Source organism: Octodon degus, unplaced genomic scaffold (assembly GCF_000260255.1).
Source record: "Octodon degus isolate 3935 unplaced genomic scaffold, OctDeg1.0 scaffold00287, whole genome shotgun sequence".
NCBI lineage: Eukaryota > Metazoa > Chordata > Mammalia > Rodentia > Octodontidae > Octodon > Octodon degus.
In genome coordinates, this window is record NW_004524863.1 from 999,923 (window position 1) to 1,013,410 (window position 13,488).

The 13,488-nt window shown below is 43.1% G+C and overlaps 2 pseudogenes; both read left to right on the forward strand.

The window, feature by feature from the left end:
* The window catches only part of LOC105740908, a 2,691-nt pseudogene extending 1,910 nt beyond the window's left edge, over positions 1 to 781 (forward strand).
* Positions 782 to 12,793: 12,012 nt separating this feature from the next.
* LOC101581659 lies at positions 12,794 to 13,332 on the forward strand (annotated as a pseudogene).
* Positions 13,333 to 13,488: the final 156 nt, after the last annotated feature.

Genomic DNA, 13,488 nt, shown 5'->3' on the forward strand with positions numbered 1-13,488 from the left:
CTTATTTCACTGAGACATCTCCCTGGCCCCTGCTAACTAGATCTCAACCTTTGTCTCTCTCTGTTTTTTGTTTTTTTTGCAGAACCAGGGATTGAACTCAGACACTTGCGCTCGCCAGGGAAGTGCTTATTTCTATTGAGCCATCTCCCCAGGCCTTTTTTTTCTGAGACAGGGTCTCACTATGCAGTTCAGGCTGGCCTTGAACTTACTATGTAGTGGAAGATAACCTTGAACTCTATGATCCCCCTGCCTTAGCCTCCAGAGTGGGGATTACAGGTGTGAGCCACCACACCTGGCCTGTCTTTTCTTTAACATTATAGCAATTGTATCAAGTGCTGACAAATCACAGCCACAAACATGCACCTGGGCTCAAACTGACACTTAAGCTTAAGTACACTTTTCTGGCATCACATCTTTGTTTCCAACCACACAAGTAGCTGTTATCTGGGTCACAACTAAGACTTCAGTTGTAAATTAAACCTAACATTCTGGTTGTAACCCAAGTTGTGTGCATGTGGAAATGATCGGAACTCGAGGGTCCATTGTATATCCCTGAGGTCAGAGCCTTGGATCAGGACATTAATGAAGAACATCCTGACTCTAAGGAAATGGAGAAGCTTTTAGACTTTGCTAACCTCTCCAGCCTGCAGGTCACTTAGCCTGTGGTCACGATGAACGGCAAACAAGGTGGTATCGCAAATGCTGGAGTTATAGGTGTGTAGTACCCAGTTTACCAACCAATATTGAGCACCTGCTGCTAGATGTCAGGCAGCATAACTGACCAATTAGACACGCCAGCTGGCCTGGAGTTTACAATTTAGGGCCACATGTGGTAGTGCCTGCTGTGAATTCAAGGTTAGCCTAGCAAATGAGACCTTGTTTCAAAAACAAAAACAGGAGCCAGGGAGATGGCACAGTAGAATAAGCGCTTGCCTGGCAAGCGCAAGGGCCTGTGTTCAATCCCCGGTTCTGCCAAAAACAAAACAACAACAAAGCCAAAAACACTTATTAGGGAATGTTTCCTAGAGACATTTACAGGATGACTGGTTAGTAACAGAAAAATATTTTTTAATTTTAAAATTATGTAGCAGCCAGGCATGGTGGCACACACCTGTAATCCCAGCACTCAGGAAGCTGAGGCAGGACAACTACTGTTAGTTCAAGGCCAGCCTGGGTTACATAGTGAATTCCTTCTCAAAACAAAATCACACACAAAACACAACTCTCCAATGCACTGCCATCACTTTTTTCAAGACTTCATTTATTTGAGGCAGGGTCTTATGATATAGTTTATCCAGGCCTTGAACTTACTCTGTAGCCCAGACTGGCCTCAAACTCATGGCAATGCTCTTGCCTCAGCCTCCAGTGTTCTGGGAATTATAGGCGTATGCCTCTATGCTGGCTCTGGCTGATATTTTGGCAGGCATGATGGTGTAACAGAAAATGTCCCCCAGCCAAGATTCTTCAGTTTCTTAATTGCCCAAGTAATAGCTCCTTTACAGTTTCTGTTGCTACTGTCTCCTAGACATGGCTGGTCACTGTGATACATGTTGGAAGAGCCAAAGACAGCCAAGTTCTTTGCTTCTTGCTTGTAATCCCATAACAACCTTCCTCACTGGGCCTTCCAAGCCTGACATTTTGAGGGACAACGGATTCCCTCTGTGTCCAATGTTAAATAAAACTTGCCTCCAAATCCTGGATGTCATTTTGGTGTTTCTGCTTGCCACTGCAATGATACTGAGAATTAAACCAAAGGCCTTTGTCCTGAGCTGTATCTCCAATCTTTTTTTTTTTTAATGTATTTAGTACAGGGTCTACAGGGTCTCACTACACAGATCCGACTCCTAGTGATCCTTCCTGTTTTTCATCCTCCTAAGTAGGATTACAGGCGGGGGCCACCCAGCCCAGTCTCAATCATAGTGTGGTGTCCTGGGAGTGGGGTCAGCCTGGCAGACTGGGCATCAAACCCCCAGCCCCTGCATCTGCCTAAGCAGGCACTTTAATCGGCTGAGCTATCTGGCCAGCCCTTTAATTTTTAATTTTTGAGACAGGGTCTTGCTAAGTCACTAAGTTACTCTGTGCATTTTAACTTTTTTTTTTGTATGTGTGGCCAACTCAACCCACCCTGCAGGTGGGGCTGGGGCGGCATGTGGTGCTGAACCCCAGTCCCTGCACTTTGCCTAAACTTGCCTAAGCAGGCACTTTAGAGCACTGAGCTATCTTGCTGGCCCTCTGCATTTGAACTTGTGATCCTCCTGCCTCAGCCTACCAGAGTGAGGCATGTGCCAGGCTGCCTGGATCAGGCTGATTCTTCAATCACAGCTTTCCAAATGGGTATGAATTAGTTTCACTGCTTACCGTCAAACTTTTAGTCCAGTCTTTGAAAACCTGCAAGATGCCATGTGATCTGGATGTTTTATTTGTATACCAAAGAATGCTACACAACTGAAAATTTTACATATCTTTGAAACTCAATTGACATTCCTACAGCAGCGAAACCAGCTAAAAGGGGCCAGGGAGATGGCTCAGTAGAATAAGCCCTTCCCTGGCAAGCGCAAGGGCCTGAGTTCAATACCCGGTTCCAGAAAACAAAACAAAACAAACAAAAAGCCAGCTAAAAACTCGATTAGGCAAGATACAGTCTCTAGCACTGTCCACCGTCTTCTCTTTATTATGATTCTTATATTTTGCAGCAGAAATTTAATTTTGGGTCTCAGCCCTGCTCCAGATCCCTTTAAAGAAGTAACATACTAAATAGGATACACACCATGTTACTGTTCTAGGGTTGACAGTGCTGCCAAAACAAATAAAGGCTGGGTATGGTGTGCCTGTAGTCCCAGCATGCTAGAGTCTGGGGCAGGAGGATCACTGCAAGTTTGAGGCCAGCCTAGAATACAAAGTGATTTTAAGGCCAGCCCAAACTGCAGTGAAACCCTGTCTCAAAAAGATCAAAAACACAAGGGCCTGAGTTCAATCCCCGGTTCTGCCCCCCCCAAAAAATAAATAAAAATAAATAAAAATCTATGTTTTTGCAATGTGTTAATTACTGAAACTGTCCTACCAATTTGATTTGAAACTGTCTCATTGCTATTTATCAATAAAATTATGGGGAAAGAGCAAATAAACCCATCAGGATTTCCTCTAAAGCACCATTGGCTGTAGCCACTCCCATCCAGCCTGAGTTTAGCAAGATACCCCTTCGTCCTGTGACCTACCAGCCATGTAGCTTCCATCTTGGGGTCTGCTACTGATTCCTGAGCTTGAAAGCTTTATCTCCTTTTATCCAAAGGGCTTGCTCTCCTACTTTGTTTAGGTTTCTCTTCAAATACCAACAGACTTTAGCAAGAGGTTACCCTATACAAACAGTAGCCGCTTTCACACCCGCTGGTCCTATCACTCTGGCCCCCACTAAAGGGGAAATCTGTGAGACCACTGTCCTGCCTCACTTACTGTTAAGTGTCCTCAGCACTTAGAAGCATCTGGCATGAGCTGAGTGTGATATGCATGCTTCTGTCCTGCCACTTGGGAGTGACAGGCAGGAGGATCACTTGATTACAGGAGTTCAAGACCTGACTGGGGAAGACAGAGACCTCAGTTTAAAATTATATAAATAGGGCTGTGGAGATAGCTCAGCAGTCCAAGCTCCTGCCTAGGCAAGTGCAAGGACCTGGGTTGGATTCCTGGTACCACAAGCCGCGGTGAGCTAGCTACTGAGACTGGATGTAGTGGGGTAATCCTGTAATCCCAGTGCTGGGGAGGCTAAAACAGGAGGATCACTACAAGTCCAAGTTGTATAGTGAGACCCTGTACCAAATACATAAATTTTTTTTTAAAAAATCATATAACCAGATACTTGGGGCTGGTGAGATAGCTCAGTGGTCTAAAGCACCTGCTTAGGCAAGCTTAGGTGGCACAAAGGACCACGGTTCAGTCCCCAACACCATATGCTGTACCAGCCCCACCCTCAAGGTGGGCTGAGCTGCCCCCCCCAATAATAAAGATACTTGGCATGTAATACATACCTAATAAGTTTCCTTAATAAATAACTGCAAAAATAAAAGACATGAACAAGGAAAATAAATAATTGCAGAACTGGGCATGGTAGTACATGCCTGTAATCCCAATATTCAGTTGAGACAGGAGGATCACAGTGAATTTGAGACTGGTCTGGGACTACAAGTGAGCACAAGGTGGGCCTGAACTGCACAGTGAGACACTGTCTCAAAAATAAATTGGGGCCAGGGAGATGGCTCAGTAGAATAAGCACTTGCCTGACAAGTGCAAGGGCCTGAGTTTAATCCCTGGTTCCACCAAAATAAATAAATAAATGAATGAATGAATGAATGCATGATTGAATGCTATTTATGTACTTATTTGGTTTTGACTTTTCTCCTCCCAGTACTGGGGATTGAACTCTGACCTGAATGAATGAATGAATGAATGCTATTTATGTACTTATTTGGTTTTGACTTTTCTCCCCCCAGTACTGGGGATTGAACTCTGACCTTGCACATTCAAGTCGGGCGCTTAGGCCATTGAGCTTTCTCCCCAGACCTTTTTTTGGTTTTCTGACACAGGGTCTCACTACATAGCTCAGGCTGGCTCTGAACTTTCTGTGCAGCCCAGGCTGGTCATGAATTCACAGGTATTCTCCTGCCTCAGCCCTCCCAATGCAGAGTGCTGGGATTACAGATGTGCACCATCACACTCAGCTTCATCTCATTTTTCATCATCAAAATACCATGAAATATGCCTGGCAAACACAAGGGCCTGAGTTCAACCCCTGGTTCCACCAAAAAACAACAAACCCAAAAAGCAAAAAAACAAACAAAAAAAAACCCTAGTCAATCTGGGAGAAAAGGACAGGGATATAGCTCAGTGGCACAGTGCCTGCCTGGCAAGTGCAAGGTCTTGAGTTCAATTCTTAGTACAAAAAACAAGCCAGAAGGGCCAGGGAAATAGCTCAGTAGAATACATGCTTGTCTGGCAAGCTTAAGGTCCTGAGTTCAATTCCTAGTACTGAATAAAAAAGAAAAGCAAACAAAAAACAAGCTAGGCATGGAGGTACATTCCTGTAATCCTAGCACTCAGGATGCTAAGGCAGGAGTACAGTCCCAACTTCAAGGCCACCCAGGCTACATAAGTTAGTTCAGGGGCAGCCTGAACTATACACTAAGACTTTGTCTCAATAAAACAAAACAAAACAAAAAACAAATAATGTACCCAGTCACACAGCTAAAAGCAGCAGAGATGGAATTTACATCTAGGATTCAGCTTTTGGCTGTAACAGGACCTGGGCTTAGGAAAAGTGGCAAGCATATAGACAATACATACTTGAGCCAATTCCAGTTCCAATTCTTTAGTTTATTGACTTGGTCTCCTTTTGTATGTGTGGATATCATCCTGGAACTGACCCCTGGGCCTTCATACAAAGCTCCACCCCTACATTCTCAAACCTATTTTTTTTTTTTTTTGAAGGAACCCGGGATTGAACTCAGACCCTTGTGCTTGCCAGGGAAGCACTTATTCCACTGAGCCATCTCCCTGGCCCCAAACCTATTTATTTTTTGAGACAGTCTAAGCCACTAAATGACACTCCTGCTTCAACCTTCCCTTATGTTAGGATTACAGGTGTAGGCTAACATACAGAGTTTCAGTTTCCTTTTGATAAAACTTCAATTATCGTAACTCAGAAAGTGAACATACCTATTTTTTAGTCCTGGGAATCAAACTCGGGACCTTGTGCTTACCAGGAAGGTGCTGTGCTGCTGAGTTACATCCCCTTTTTTTAAAAAAAAAAAAACAAAAAAACAAAGGGTCTCCCTGTGTAGTTCAGGCTGGCCTTCCTCACTATATTGCCCAGGCTGACCTTAAACTCAGGCTGATCCTCCGTCAGGAGTCCTGGGATTATAAATGTGTGCCACTATGCCCATCCGGCCCAAACCTGTATACATAAAGGAGTTGCTGAAAGAATGCTTTGAGGATATATAAAATCCACCAAAAATAATGTATATGCTGAGCTGGGGAGATGGCTCAGCAGCTGCCTGGCAAGTGCAAAGTCCTGAGTTCAATCCCTGGTACTGCATGCCAGGTTAGTCCTGCAAGCCATGGTGGCCCCAGAACCCAGCATGGTGGCACATACCCATAGTCCCAGTGCTAGCGAGGCTGAGACAGGAGGATCAATATGAATCCAAACTACACAGCGAGACCCTGTATTTAAAAAAATATAAAATTAAAAGGATACATATTTCAGGAAAAGAAAAATAGTATGTTTTCAAAGTATGGTTATCTAGAGGATCCTAAATGTTGTATACTGAAGAAAACCCACTACACCGCAGGCCCTAAGAAATCGAAAATGCACAAGCAGCAGTCTCACTGACCAAAGCTATGCAAGAAAGTTCACCACACTCATGTATGTCTGGAAGCTAATGGCCTCCGCTTGGAGCACCTCTTGTAATTGTCGTGGCCAAAGGTAACTCGTATTAATATCATAATAGGGGCTGGTGAGATGGCTCAGTGGTCTGGAGCACCTACTTAGAACAAGCTGAGCAAAAGCACAGGGACCGCGGTTCAATTCCCAGCACCACGTGTCAGCCAGCCCCACCCCCTGGTGGGCTGAACTGGCCACACACACACAAAATAAATTTTAAAAAAATCATAATAAACTAATTCATTTAATATTAAAATATTTTCCTTGAGTATGTATACATTTTTAGTGGAGTCTGTAACTAAATAATGTGGCTGCTTAGGACGCATGGGGCCCCGAGTTTGATTTACCACTATGTAAACAGAGCAAATGACCACTAAAAATGAAAGAAAAATCAAGACATGGTGGTGCATACTGGTCTGAAGCAGGAGTATTGCGAGTTCAAGGCCAATCTGAACTACATAGTAAGACCTACATCAGCAGTCAGAAGCCTGAGGCAAGAGCACTGTGAGTTTGAGGTCAGACCCTGGAAAGACAGAAAGGGGCAGAGTGAAGTCTAGAGGCAAAAGCAGCCAGCTAGAGATGTAGCACAATGGGAAAATCATGGGTTCAAAGATACTGCAAAAAGAGAAGACAAATGCACAAACAGGAACAAACACAGCATGATGCACTGAACACCATCTTCCCCACATGCTGTTAATGGAGGTAGGGAGGCATTAGGGTGAAGGAAAAAGGTACTCCAGGCTCTCCAACCAGGGGACCTCTGAGGTGGACACTAACCAACACCTGGAGTGTCCAGGGGCCTCACCTGACTTGATTACTCTTCATAGGTTAAGTATGAACACTCTGAAGTGTTTCTGTAGACCATTTTTAGATGGCTCACTTTTCCTTTGAACTAAGTAGCCCAAGTTAGCCTCAAACTTGCAATACCCAGCCTCAGCCTTTGAAGTGCTACAATTAGACATGTACCACCATGCCCAGCTAGTGTCCAAGTGTCATGTTTTCTTTTGGTGCTAGGGATGGAACCTAGGGCCTCATGATGCTAAGCAACAGAGCTACAAGGGGCCAGGGGTGTTACTGTACCTCGACACAAAAATCTAGTTTTGTTTTTACAGTATTTTTTTTTTTTGCAGAACCAGGATTGAACTCAGGTCCTTGTACTTGCCAGGGAAGCGCTTATTCCACTGAGCCATGTCGCCGGCCCGTTTTTACAGTATTAAGAAGCTAGATTTTTTTGGGCAAAACTGGGGATTGAACTCAGGCCCTTGCTCTTACCAGGCAAATACTTTTTCTACTGATTTATCTCCCCAGCCCCCTAACCTAAACTTTTGTACTGAGTTACATCCCCAGCCTTTTTTGAGTCAGGGTCTCTTGTCACTGAAGTGCCCAGGCTACACTCCAATCTACAGTCTTCCCAAAGGCTGGGATTATAAACATTAGCCTCCGGTAGTGGCTTTACAATTTAGTAGTCCCTCATGATTTAGCAGACCATTTTGCAGGTTTTCAAAAATTATTTATCTTGGGCTGGGAAGATGGCTCAGTGGAATAAGCACTTCCCTGGCAAGTGCAAGGGCCTGAGTTCAATCCCAGTTCCACCAAAAAAAAAAAAAAAAAAATTATTTATCTAGGGGCCGGGGAGATGGCGCAGCAGAATAAGCGTTTCCCTGGCAAGCACAAGGTCCTGAGTTGAATTGCCAGTTCTGAAAAAAAAAAAAAAAAAATTATTTATCTTACTGTGAATTTTTCACTATATTGCAGGATTCTGCAGTACTGTACAGTGTACATTGCTAAAATTATGCAAGTTTACGAGTTTAGAAAACGGCTAAGAACATTAGATGTATTTTTAAGTGAGAAAGGTTTATGTGAGTGTGAGGATTATAAAGCCTTAAATACTAAGTATACGGGCTGGGGAGATAGCTCAGTGGAATAAGTGCTTCCCTGGCAAGGGCCTGAGTTCAATCCCCGGTTCCGCAAACAAACAAACAAAAATAAAACCCACAAAACTAAGTATAAGTCACTACTTCACTGGTTTTCACTTATTGTGGGGGTGTCTGGAATGTAACCTCCATGATAAATGAGGCTACACTGTGCTTTGGGATTATCAAACAGAAAAAAAATAAAACAAAAAACCAACAAAACTCAGGAGATACAGCTCAGTGCAAAGGTCCAGGACTTAAACCCAGTACTGAAAACAAAATTGTCTTGTAAGACAAAAACATAATGAACATTCCTACAGAGTACACTCCAACATACTCAAGCACCAGTATAATTTCTGGTTTGTCCTCAAAGTAAAAAAAATTACCAGGAAAGGTTAAGTTTTCAACGAATCCCAAACATCAAAGCAGAAATAACAGTATAAGTATACACAAATCTTTCAAAATGGCCTCAGAAAGAGGGAAGGATGGGATTTAAAATAAAGGGGAAAACCAGTCAGAACATAGTTTGCTTGTGAACATTTGTTGTTGTTTTATATATTCCTTTAATAAAGGATCAGTTTGCAATATATATTTTTTTTTTTTGGTGGTATCAGGGATCAAACTCAGAACCTTACACTTGCCAGGCAAGCACTTATTCCACTGAGCTATCTCCCTAGCCCATTAATTTGCATTTTAAAAAATAAAGTGCTTGCCTGGTAAGTGCAAAGTTTTGAGTTTGAGTGCTGGTACTGCAGTAAGTAAATAAAAGGGGGAAGATTTTGAGAAGAATTAATAGCAATGTGTATTTTTTTTCAACCATACTATATACAACCTAACTTTGACAGGGTTTCACTGACCTCCAGACAACTTAAATTTTTGTCTCAGTCTAAAACTATAGATTCACACCACCAATTTTTACAAGTGTTAGGCCCCTTCTTGTAAGTAGGATCCCTAGAGATAATCCTAAACCTTGATCTGTTTTACTTTGAATCTGTTAAGCTGAAATCACTTAGATTTCAGATGCACTTTGTTCTGAAAATTTTACTTGCTTCAGCTGTTTGAGGACACACACTGGTCTATTTACCCTCAAAGCAGTCAGCTTAAACAAACAAAACAAAAACCTGGGACTAAACCTGGGCCCTTCACACTGACCTATACGGCATCACTTTCTCGAGACAGGAGCTCATCAAGTTGCACAGGATGGGCTGGACACTCCTGGCCTCTACCCAGAATGCTAGGATCAGACCTTGCCAATATGCTGTTGGCAAGAGTTCTTTAGTGAAGCTACCAGGTTTCTAAGTAAATAGAACCACTTTTACAATATTTTACCTGGCAATTTTGCCTCTGCCTCCCAAATACAGGTGGGCTTCATCACACCTGCCTTGTGCTTTTCAACATAAAAACCTCCAGCTAACTGGCCAAATGAATCCTCAACAATCTACCCACAAATGAAATATTTGAGATAACCATGAAGAGAGCCTAACTTCACTTTTGAATTCTAGGACAAACCAGTCATATAAAATGAGGTATGCTTCTGAAACCCCTTCCAGTGTGTTCCTCTTCTTTATTCATTTTCAGAGTACAAACTTAAACTTGGATAAGCTGAATTAACCCAACCCACCTCTGGCAGGTACACTCAACATGCTGTATAAAGTGTAACATTCAATTTTATTATTTCTTTCTCAAGAGTTTTCTTCAGTCCATTAAGACTCAGCTCCCCTTACATGGGCTTTGGTGGAGGTCGTGGGGCAGCACCCTGAAAGACAAATAAATAAAAATAAATGCACAGATCCAACAACTTCGGAATTTGAGGCAGGAGGGTCATAAATTTGACATCAGTTTGGGAAACTTAGCAGGACCCTGTCTCAAAGTGGACTGGGGAAATGGTTTATTATAAGGCCCCAAGAAGTTCAATACTACAAACACACACCACCAGACCTAAGCCAGATGTGGAGGCACACACATACAATCACAAACTCAGCTACCTGGGGGCCGGGGAGATGGCTCAGTACGATAAGCGCTTGACTGGCAAACGCAAGGATCTGAGTTCAATCCCTGGTTCCGCCAAAAAAAAAAATAAAAATAAAAAAGAAACAAAAAACTATCCCTGGTTCCACCAAAAAAAAAAAAAAAAAACCAACAAAACAACTAAACAACTCAGCTACCTGGGAGATGGGAGGCAAAAGATCACTTAGTAGAGGTGTTCAAGACTGGCCTATGCATCACAGCACACTTTGTTGTCAACAGACTGGTCATAACCCCATCCTCTAAAATAACTTGGCCACTATCCTGTCCAACACTTAAACACATTCAGGGGCCTGGGATATAGCTCAGTGGCACAAGTGCCTGCCTGGCTCAATTGCTGGTATGAAAACAAAACAAAAAACACAACATTCAGGACATAAAAATTGATATGGAGACCAGGACATGGTGATACATACCCATAATCTAAGCACTTGGGAGATTGACACATAAGGCCAGCCTGAATTGCACAGTGAAACCCTGTCTCAAAACAATACAAAACACCCCAAGGAGTGTTGAGTTTTATATTCCAGATCTTTTTGAGACAGTTTAAAAATTAACCAGGCTGGCCTCAAACTTCTGATTCTCCAGCCTCAACCTCCCAAGTAGCTAGGGTAATGGGCATGAAATACTTGGCATGGCTTCTCCTAAGCCTTCAAAACTATCTCTAGGGCCAGGCATATAGCTCAGCACCAGAAGTCTTCCCTGACAAACACAAAGTCCCAAATTCAATCCCTGATTTTTTTTTTAAAGTGTCTCCAAGCAAGTGTTTAGGTGTGGGTCCAATTTGCTTTCTCAAACTAAAATATTAATTTAGCATTTCTCTGCCTTTTTCTACTGCCACCCCTCTTGGTTTATAGAAGCCTTCACAATACAAAAAAGGTGGTGCATGCCTATAATGATAGCACTTTGAAGACTGTAGCACAACAGCAAAGTTCAAGACCAGTCTGCATTACATAGCAAGTCTTCAAAAAATGAAAAATACTTACAGCAGGTCTAAATCGGGGTGGAGGAGTTCGGTCCTTACGGGCTTCACGAGATCGATTTCTGACCACTTTGCTGTGAATAACACAACTCACACAATAATGCAGCTTCACATACAGCTTGGGAAGCACATAACCTGATGAATAAATATCAATTTTTTTTAATACCACCCTTTTTTATACACCTTGTTATTACTTCTTGCTCTTACTAATCAACTCAAAACTAAGCCTACCTAGGACCAGGGAGATAGCTCAATGCATAAGTGCCTGCTTAGTAAGCACAAGGTCCTGAGTGCAACCCCAGGTACCAAGAACTAAACTAAGCCTACTTGTGTCTACACACATCCACACAACTTTCACTCCTAAAAAGCAACTGATTTAGCTTCTGACACATAAGTATATGTAATGTCACACATACTCTCTACAGCCCCAAAGAACCCGAACTAATTCACACCCCAATAAAACTAAAAATCTAGTTTCTTTCAAAATCTTCTATAATAATCTACTTCTGGTTCCTTGTTTCAATCGTTTCTCTTCAGAAAAATAACATGTCTTTAAAAGTAACTTTTTTTTTGTTTGCTTGTTTTTAACCAACAACCACTTCACAGATGCTCTAAGCCAAGTGCAGAGCCCATACGAGGCGGCAGGGGAGGGGAATCCTAGCACCGCGCGTGCCAGTGGCACTTACCGTCGAAGACACTCGCTTCGGAAATGTCCCTGACGGCGGCGGCCTCCACTATGTTCCGAATGACAAACTTCTTAATAGCCTTATCCTTGGGTACGCACCGGGCGCAGTTCGTGCAGCGAATAGGCTGCACATGACCGCGGCCCTTTTTGGCACGACCGTTGTTCCTTCTTTTTTTCGTCTGTATTAAGATAAAACATCTAGTTAGAGGCGCAGCTTAACTAGCTTCAGTCCCTTTCCAGCTACATTCCACGTCGGCAGCACCCTTCAATACACCCCAGATTTTCCTGGGTTACAGATGCAACCCGTCCTTTCGTCAACCATGGTCAAATTTTAAATGTTCACAAACTCAACATGCGTTCTTTTCAGCCTTTCCCGGGATCCCCACGATCACCACGCGCCACAACTCACCATCTTGGAAAAGAGGACCCGAAAGAGGATCCGGCGCCTGGCCGAGCCCTCTTATATAGCACGAGATTCCTACGCTCACACCGGAAAAGCACTTAAAAGACGGGAATCAAGAACTAAAAGTCGTTTTCCTCAGATTTTAATGATTCTTTAGCGTCTATACTGAAATTCAGGCTGTAAAGAGGTTTCTAAAATTTATCCGTGACGCAAAGCATGTGTGGGACTATTTATTCTATCGGCGGAAGAAAACAAGAATACAGTTCTAGTAAGCAGCTAACTATAACCCGGAAGTGATTCTGGACACAACTTCCGGTTTGTGAGTCGATGGGTGCGGATTTAATCCTAAACGGGCATGATGGGAATGGTAGTGTGGCATTTAGAGCTCCAAAGTGGGAAGCTGTCCATGCTATGTGTCTCTGGCAATTCTGTTAAATAGGTCTAGGACCTTTCTGTGGTCTCCCTTGCCAAGAGCAAGTCAAAAACCTTTCTGATGAAAATGGTGAGCCAGGCCCGGACAAGTATTACCTTCAATGCCTGGAGAGGCTGGCTTTGGGAGAAGCTCTTTTGTATTTATTTTTGTTTGTTTTCGATGCCGAGGACCGAACCCAGGGCTTCTAGATTGCTAGGCAAGCATTCTACCGCTGAGCCAAATCCCCAGCCCCAAAATTCAATTTTTTAAATTATTTATTTATTTATTTGCGGAACAGGGGATTGAATTCAGGCCCTTGTGCTTGCCAGACAAGCGCTTGTTTATGCTACTGAGCCATCTCTCCGGCTGGAAGCTAACTCTTTTGCATTATGATCCAATTGTGGAAAAAAATGCTCTTCGTGAAACAGAAAAAAGTATGCTCTCTAAACAATGGATTGAAAATGAATTTGATCTATAAATGAGAAGGCAGAGGGCGGGATTCTGAGTCAGAAACCCCATAGCCTATACTAAAAGAGGAAAGGCAGTCAGGCCAAATAGCTCAGCAGATTAAATCGCCTGCAAACAGCGCCAGGGGCTGGGGTTCGAGCCTCAGGCCTTCAGGCCGGGCTGGCCCCACC